Source organism: Ziziphus jujuba, chromosome 2 (assembly GCF_031755915.1).
Source record: "Ziziphus jujuba cultivar Dongzao chromosome 2, ASM3175591v1".
NCBI classification, from domain to species: domain Eukaryota; kingdom Viridiplantae; phylum Streptophyta; class Magnoliopsida; order Rosales; family Rhamnaceae; genus Ziziphus; species Ziziphus jujuba.
The window spans coordinates 200,869-208,329 of record NC_083380.1 but is presented as its reverse complement, the minus strand read 5'-3'; positions in this window follow the sequence as shown (position 1 = coordinate 208,329).

Sequence of the window (7,461 nt, the reverse complement as noted above, 5' to 3'; positions counted from 1 at the left end):
TATAGTTAAAAATTATTATTTAATTATATTTGAATTTGAATTAAATTATATAAATGAATTTGAATTTAAATTTTATAAATGGAAAAAAATAGATAGGAAAATTTCATATATGGAAAACATTATATTAGTAAATATTTTTAAATTTGAATTTTGTAATTGTATAGTATTATATATAGAGGTCAAATTTATAGTTTTTAATAAACTTTTATAGTATAGATTGAAAAAAATAATTCATATATACTTAATAACAATAAAATTTTTAAATAAGCTTTTAAGTATAATTAATTATTATACATTATTTTTAAAATTATTTATGATAATTAGATATATCGTGCATCGCAGCGAGATGAATGTTAATTTTTTATACTAAAACTTTAAAAATGAACCTTTTAATGATAATCATTTAAATTGTTATCTAGTATATAGGTTTTATTGGTGATCCTTTACCAATGATTATAAATAATATTTTTCAAAAATATATGATAATTAGGAAAAAAGAAAAAATTTCCTTACACTATTACATATCAATCCAAATGCAACTCATGGTGAGCCAAGTCTAGTGTGTGTACACTAGGTTTGGCCATGTGCATTGCATGTGGCTTAATCTGAATTGGGGTATTTAATAGTAGTTTGTTATTGGTTTGGAATAGTTCAAATCAAAATAATTTTAAGACTACTATGACATAGTAATTTGACAAGTGTGCCTATCTGCTTTAATAATCAATAACTTATAAGATTTTGATTTAAAATACAAATTATCTACCCATTTTAAATTAGTAGTAAGGAAAATTTTTGAATAGAATGATCATATAAAGCATTCTATGAATGGTGATTTGTTGGTAAAAAATTATTATATGTTATTGTTATTTTTTATCACATAAATAACAAAATTACGAAACACATTCATATTTTTATCTTATATTTTTCAATACCTTGCATTCTTTTCAAGTTTGTTCTTAAGCCAAATAAACTTATTTCTCTTGTTACCCTTATCATCTAGAGCATAGGACTTTATAGTTCCCTTCAATCTCTTCTTAGCATCATTTGGTTATGAAATGTCTATATTACTAGCCATTTTGCCTCACATACAAGACGTCATAATCATTGTTAACCTGATAAAATATTGTCAATTTTAATTCTCTCTCATTTCCAAACATAATAGATTCTGAAAATTATAATATAAATGCATCAATACACTAAATAAAATTCTATATAATTGTTTAAGGATTTCTAATTCAAAAATAGAAATCTCCATGTACCAAGTTGCTTTTGTCAATTAGATATGGCACAAAAATAAAAATAAAAAGTGAAATAATTCCTTCATAAAATGAGTTGCCCCTATATACATTAGTTAAGGAATGATGTTAGATATAAAAGTATAACATTTTGAATCGGGAAAATTCCAATTAGATCCCCTCATGTTTAATATAATTATAAATTACACCTGCAATTTCAGTATAATTTCATTTACTTCCCTTGCCATTATCATTTTCCGTTAAATTTGATAGAAAAATGATAATATTGTAATTTTGACTTTTAAAAGTTAATTGCATGTCATTTAATATGTTGAAAAACATGCAAATCTTTATTTTTTACTTCAAAAAATGTGTGGGTCCTTCATCTCTTTCTCGCTCTCACTCTCATTCCCTCTCACACACATTTATACTTTTAATATATATACATATATATATATATTTAAAACTATCTTTTTCATTTAAATTCATTTTACTTTTAATTAATTTTTATCAATTATTTATACATATCTGGTGATGAAATTGTGGACAACCATTAAGTGGGAAATCCACAAGAAGCTGATGAAAAGGTGCTTGAAGACTTTGGGAATGGCAAAGACAGTGGATGAGAAAGAAACAGACTTGGAGATGTAGAGGGAGGTCACAGTGAAGACCACCACAAGAGTGGAAAGGAGAGAGAAAACGAAGAGGAAGATGAGCAGAATGGTCCATCTAGGTGGGTTTGGCTTGAGTTGGCAGATAGGTTGTTGAGGTGAGCGAGAAGTGGGTGGGTGAAAAGTGAGTGAGCTAAGATTGCGAATGAGAGATGGAAAATTAGGGTTAGGGTGATAAGGTAGAATGTCTTTGGAGATTGTTTAAGGATTGAGGTTGATTCCTTAAGATATCTAAGACGCTCAAGAATTGAAGCTCTTCTGGGATAGATCCATTAGAGATTTGATTGGTAAGAGAGAAAGTCAAAAAGAAAAAAAAAAAAAAAAAGAAAGATAGAAAGAAACTGAGTGAAAATAATAGAAAAAAGAAGAATTGAGAAAGAGAAAAAAAATCTGAGTGGTTTCTTATGCTGTAATTTATGTATTTCCTGATCAATTTTTTTGAGAATATTTTTAAATTTTAATCTAGTAATAGCTTGTTTTTTTTAAAATTGATTTTATGAAAGATGTGAATGAAATTGATTTATGTTTAGATGTTGTAGAGGGTAATTTTGTCATTTAAGGTGCCATAGAGGAGAGGGAAAATGGTTCAATAGAAGGATTTCATCTATAAGGGTGCTGAATGTAATACTCAAAACCTAAGAGATTAGATTTGAATTATGGCAAACCTCAAAGGAGGTACATGGAATTTTCCCTTTTGAATCTTAAATTCAATGTGAGCCAACATAAAAGAACTTAAATATGTAAAAATATTGATAAATATTTCATTGCTGTCAATTATATATATTATTATTGTAGCAAACACACCTACAAAATGTCATTTAACATTAGTAAATAGCATAATTGAAAAACAAAAAACAAGAAAACTACATAATAGTGCTCTTTCTTGTGATTTTTCAGTAGAAAAATTTTCAAGGAATTGATTAAAATATGAGGATGTATTTTTGAAACTTGTTACCAAATAAGGCTAGAAGTGACTTTTTCTTTGTTTTTTGTTTTTTGTCTTTTTGTCTTTTTAATTTTTTTTTTCATTTGAGTATCAAGCCTAGTAAAACAAGAGAAAAGACACTTTGATTGATAGATTTCCATTTAAAATTCTCTCATACCTCCCATAATCCTACTACAAACCTAATCCTAACTTTAGCAGTAAATGAATGAAAACCCATATACCTTTAATATCTAACAATGAAAGAATTGAAGAAAGCAAGTGTTTGACTCATTCCTAAGAACTTCTTCCTCTACAGGTAAGGATGAGTATCAGCATCAGCATTGCATTCTATCCAATGATTGTAACTCATTTAAATCAACTTGAAAGAAAATGCTCCATTCCATTTTCTTGATCTCCCCAACAAAATGATTTTAACAAACTTTTCACTCTTATCTCATCTTCCTAGTTCTCACTACACAATCCCATCTTTTTTGTTCTGGTTTTTCATCTTTTCTTTCAAAATTAGGGCATGTGAAGAATACAAGACATTTGAAAAAATAATAAAAACTTAAGTAAATAGAAATTACAAAATTATATCACAATTATAAGCAAAAATTTAAAATCCCACATCCCTTATATAGTCCTTTTCACTAAATTAACATTAAAACTCAACATCATTTTTACACTTAAATGCTACTTCCTTGATGAAGTAATAAAGCAAGCAAACAAAAGAAGAATAGACAAAAGATAAATAGAATTGGGTTTCACTCACAGGCAAATATGAATACACGTTTCAATTAGGTACATCCACATAGGCATATTCATAAAAATAAAAATAAACAAACCAACTTGGACATATCAAATAGCAAGTTCCAGCAATGGCAGATTATCGAAAGTTCCATTAATGTCTTGATGGTGCTACTATTGGCAATGGCAGCACTTCTTCATCTACTTTATGAATCATATGAATTTTGTTGTAGGTTTGGAAGATGTGCAAGGGCTAGCAAAGAATTTCTGAGGGCGAGATGTTGTTAGTTTCTAATCTGAGAAGAAAAAGAAGAAAAACCTCAAAAATTGAGGTATGGTTTGGACTCGAGGGTTGCTTTCTCTATTTTATACTTTCATTTTTTTTTACAATTGAAACAAGTGTGATATTAAAAGAAGGAAACCAAAAGTGAAAATTTTCTCATGAAAAAAGAATTCTCTTTTGAGATTCTTCGTAGGAGAACCACAATCATTGGTCAAAGAAGAAGATGAAAAAGAATTTTTTTTTTTTTTTTTTTTACATATGGTGAAAAAAGTAATTGCCACATAGTCAAAGTATCCATCACAATCAAAAACCATACTGTTGGATTCCAAAAATTGGATTTATTTTTTTTTAATTTATTTTTTTCCTCTTGATTTGGGTATTTGAATATTTCAACTATGATATTTGGTTTTACATATAGGTTGTGCTTTTGATGATGATTATTTCTGTGTTTGATATGTGTGTGAGATAATTTTTTAATGTTTATTCAATATTTGTGCACCTTCATATGTGATTGCGATGTTTAGTTTTTGAGTGTTGAAAGTGAAAGTGAGAGTAATTGAGATTATATATATGCTAGAAACAACAAATTTTGTAATCCAAACTATTGACTTGTGAGGTCCATATACCAGGAAAATCTGTTGAATCCAATATATCAAATGCATTAAGTCTTTATTAGCATCTGCATGTATATCAGGACAAGAGTACGAAAATTTAATTCTAAGATTTACTTTCTTTTCACATAGTTCAGTTAAGCTTTATCAAGCTTAGCCATACTGTTTGCTTGATACGAACCTAGGTCAATTCGCGCCTAAACCCATATTATATTAGCTTTGATCTCAATTAAATTCAAATTCTTATACAGAAACCTTAACCCCTAACTAACCTGTGATTAGAAATTTTGGTATAATGAAGATGCCATAATAGGTTATGAAAGCCATATGATAAGTTAAAACTAAAACACTCACTCTCTAATGGTGTTTAGGTGTTCAAAGAGAACTTAAGAGAATTCTATCCCACAATTAATTTTCTGAATATTCTTGAAGGTTTTTTCTTCTTCAATATTAAGCCTTTAAATAGGCTAGAGTCATAAAACAATAAACCCAAAAAATTTAAGTTAAAACCAGCCACCAAAGAGAAAAGGAAATATGTTGGCCGAAATTCACCTATTTTTCTAAACTAATTTGGATTAATTAATTCCTTTATTTTGAAGTAGGAATTAATTAATTTACAATGAAAATAATAAAATAATAAATTTCCTAAGTTGATTTATCCAGCAAATAAATAAATAGAAACCAAATATAAGACTAATTTCCTAAACAAAATGTCAAAATCAAATTAGAAAACTTCTTGACTAGTTTGACTACTAAGGTATCTTTGACCAATGTCCAGCTTGTTTGAGCTCCAAATCAGCTTTCATATGCCATGTACGATGCCAAATATGATTAATAATGATTCCCATATGTTGCCCCTTGATTGGAATAAGTCAAACTTGCTTGAACGAGAAGAAAAGTCAAAGTCAGCAGCTAAACAGCATATTTTCGGTCAATTTGAGATGCTGTCCATACAAGCTAATTTTAGGTGCTTTTGATTCTACCTTTTCATGATTCCATGACCTCTTGGTGATTTCCATTGAATCCAAGAAGTGTTGGATCCATTTGTTGCTGCCTGGAGTCCATATTTGCACTAAAACAGCTATGCGAGTCTGTAACGATTTCCATCACTTTGATGCTTAAAACAAGCTTTGTATCTTTAGGTATTAATAAGCCATTTTGAGACTTAATTACTCCCTATATAAAGCAGCCAGGTTTTCCTTAAGTCTCTTGGCTTGAGCTCTAGTGATCGGCCTGGTCTTCATCCGTATCGGATCTGCACCCCAACGGGTTGTTGGTTGTGCAAGAACGAGTTTAGGACACTTACCTGGTTGGTTTTGCATGGCCTTGTTCCCTTGAATAGTTGTTGAAGCCGTGGGTGTCATACTCGTCTTTTCTTTAAACGTTTCGGCCTCCCTCCTTTGTTGTATTTGAAATTAATCTCTAAATACTTTTTTTGGAGTTAATGGCTCCAGCTTAACCTTTTTCTCTTTAAATTTAAATACAATGGAATTCTCTCTCCCATAATGTATGGCATCCTTATCAAATTTCCATGGTCTACCTAACAAAATATGATCCGCATGCATAGGAACAACATCATACAATACAACATCCACATATTTATCAATGGTGAATCTTACTTTAGCTTGTTTATTTACTTTTATCTCACCATTATCATTAAGGCATTGTAATCTATATGGTTCTGGATGTTTAATGGTTGCCAACCCTAATTTATCAACTACTAAATTACTAATTACATTTGGACAACTTCAACTATCAACTATGATACTACATATGTTACCTCGAATTTCACATCGGATGTGGAAGATATTCTCTCTTTGAATTTGATCTTCATATTTGTATACGGTTAGATCCCTCCTTACTACCAAACTTAAATCAGCCCTAGATGCCTTGAGAGTTTTGGTTCATCATGCCTTCGTCTGCAACTTCATCTTCATCTAATTTGGCTTCTCCTTCACTTTCTTCACTTCGGACTCTATCTCACCATTACCAGCACCATTATTGTTCTATTTGGGCATTGGACTCCCTTTACCTTAATTTACCTTAATTTTTGTGTGCTTGGACATATTCGGTTTTGGACTCCCTTTTTGGTCAAGTGGTACTTTCTTCTCCAAGTTTTGGCTTTTTTCTTGCTTCAAAAGTGGGATTGCTTCTCCAAGCACTTGGATTTGACCTCCCGCTGCTTGATACTTGATACGAACCTAGGACGACCTGCTCCTAAACCCGTATTATATTAGCCCGGATCTTAATTAAGTTCAAGTTCTAATGGAATTGACCTCAACCCCTAACCAACCTGTGGTTAGAAACCTTGGTATAATGTAGACGCCACAATAGGGGATGGAAAACCTATTGATAAGTCAAGCTAAAACAACCAATTCTCTAATGGTGTTTTAGGTGTTCTCAAAGAACAAAGAGATAATTAATCTCACAAGTATTTTCTTAATCAAATCAAAGTTTCAAAGTTCTATTATTAATGAAAAATAAGCCTTTAAATAGGCTTTGAAAGAAACAAAATAAACCCTAAAAAACCTAGGAAAAACCAGCCACACAATGAAGAAGTCTACCTTGGCCGAAACTTTCCTTTTCCTAATCTAATTTGGATTAATTAATTCCTTTATTTTGAATTAGGAATTAATTAATTTACAAAGAAAATAATAAAATAATAACTTTCCTAATCTTATTTGTCCAGTAAATAAATAAATAGAAACTAAAAATAATGGTAGTTTCCTAAAACAAAAAGTAGAACAAAATTAGGAAACTAAAATACTAGCTTTTTGACTACATTGACTTTGACCAATTCTTTGACCCAAGTGAGCTTCAAATCAGCTTCTAGATGCTTTGTAGGATGCCAAATAAGCTGAATATGAAGTCCCACACGTTGCCCATGCTTGGAAAAATAAGAAAAGGCTAAAACAGTAAAATACAGTAAAGTCAGCAAGCAATACAGCAAATTCGGCCAAATTGTTGATGCTGTCTGTACAAGCCCTTT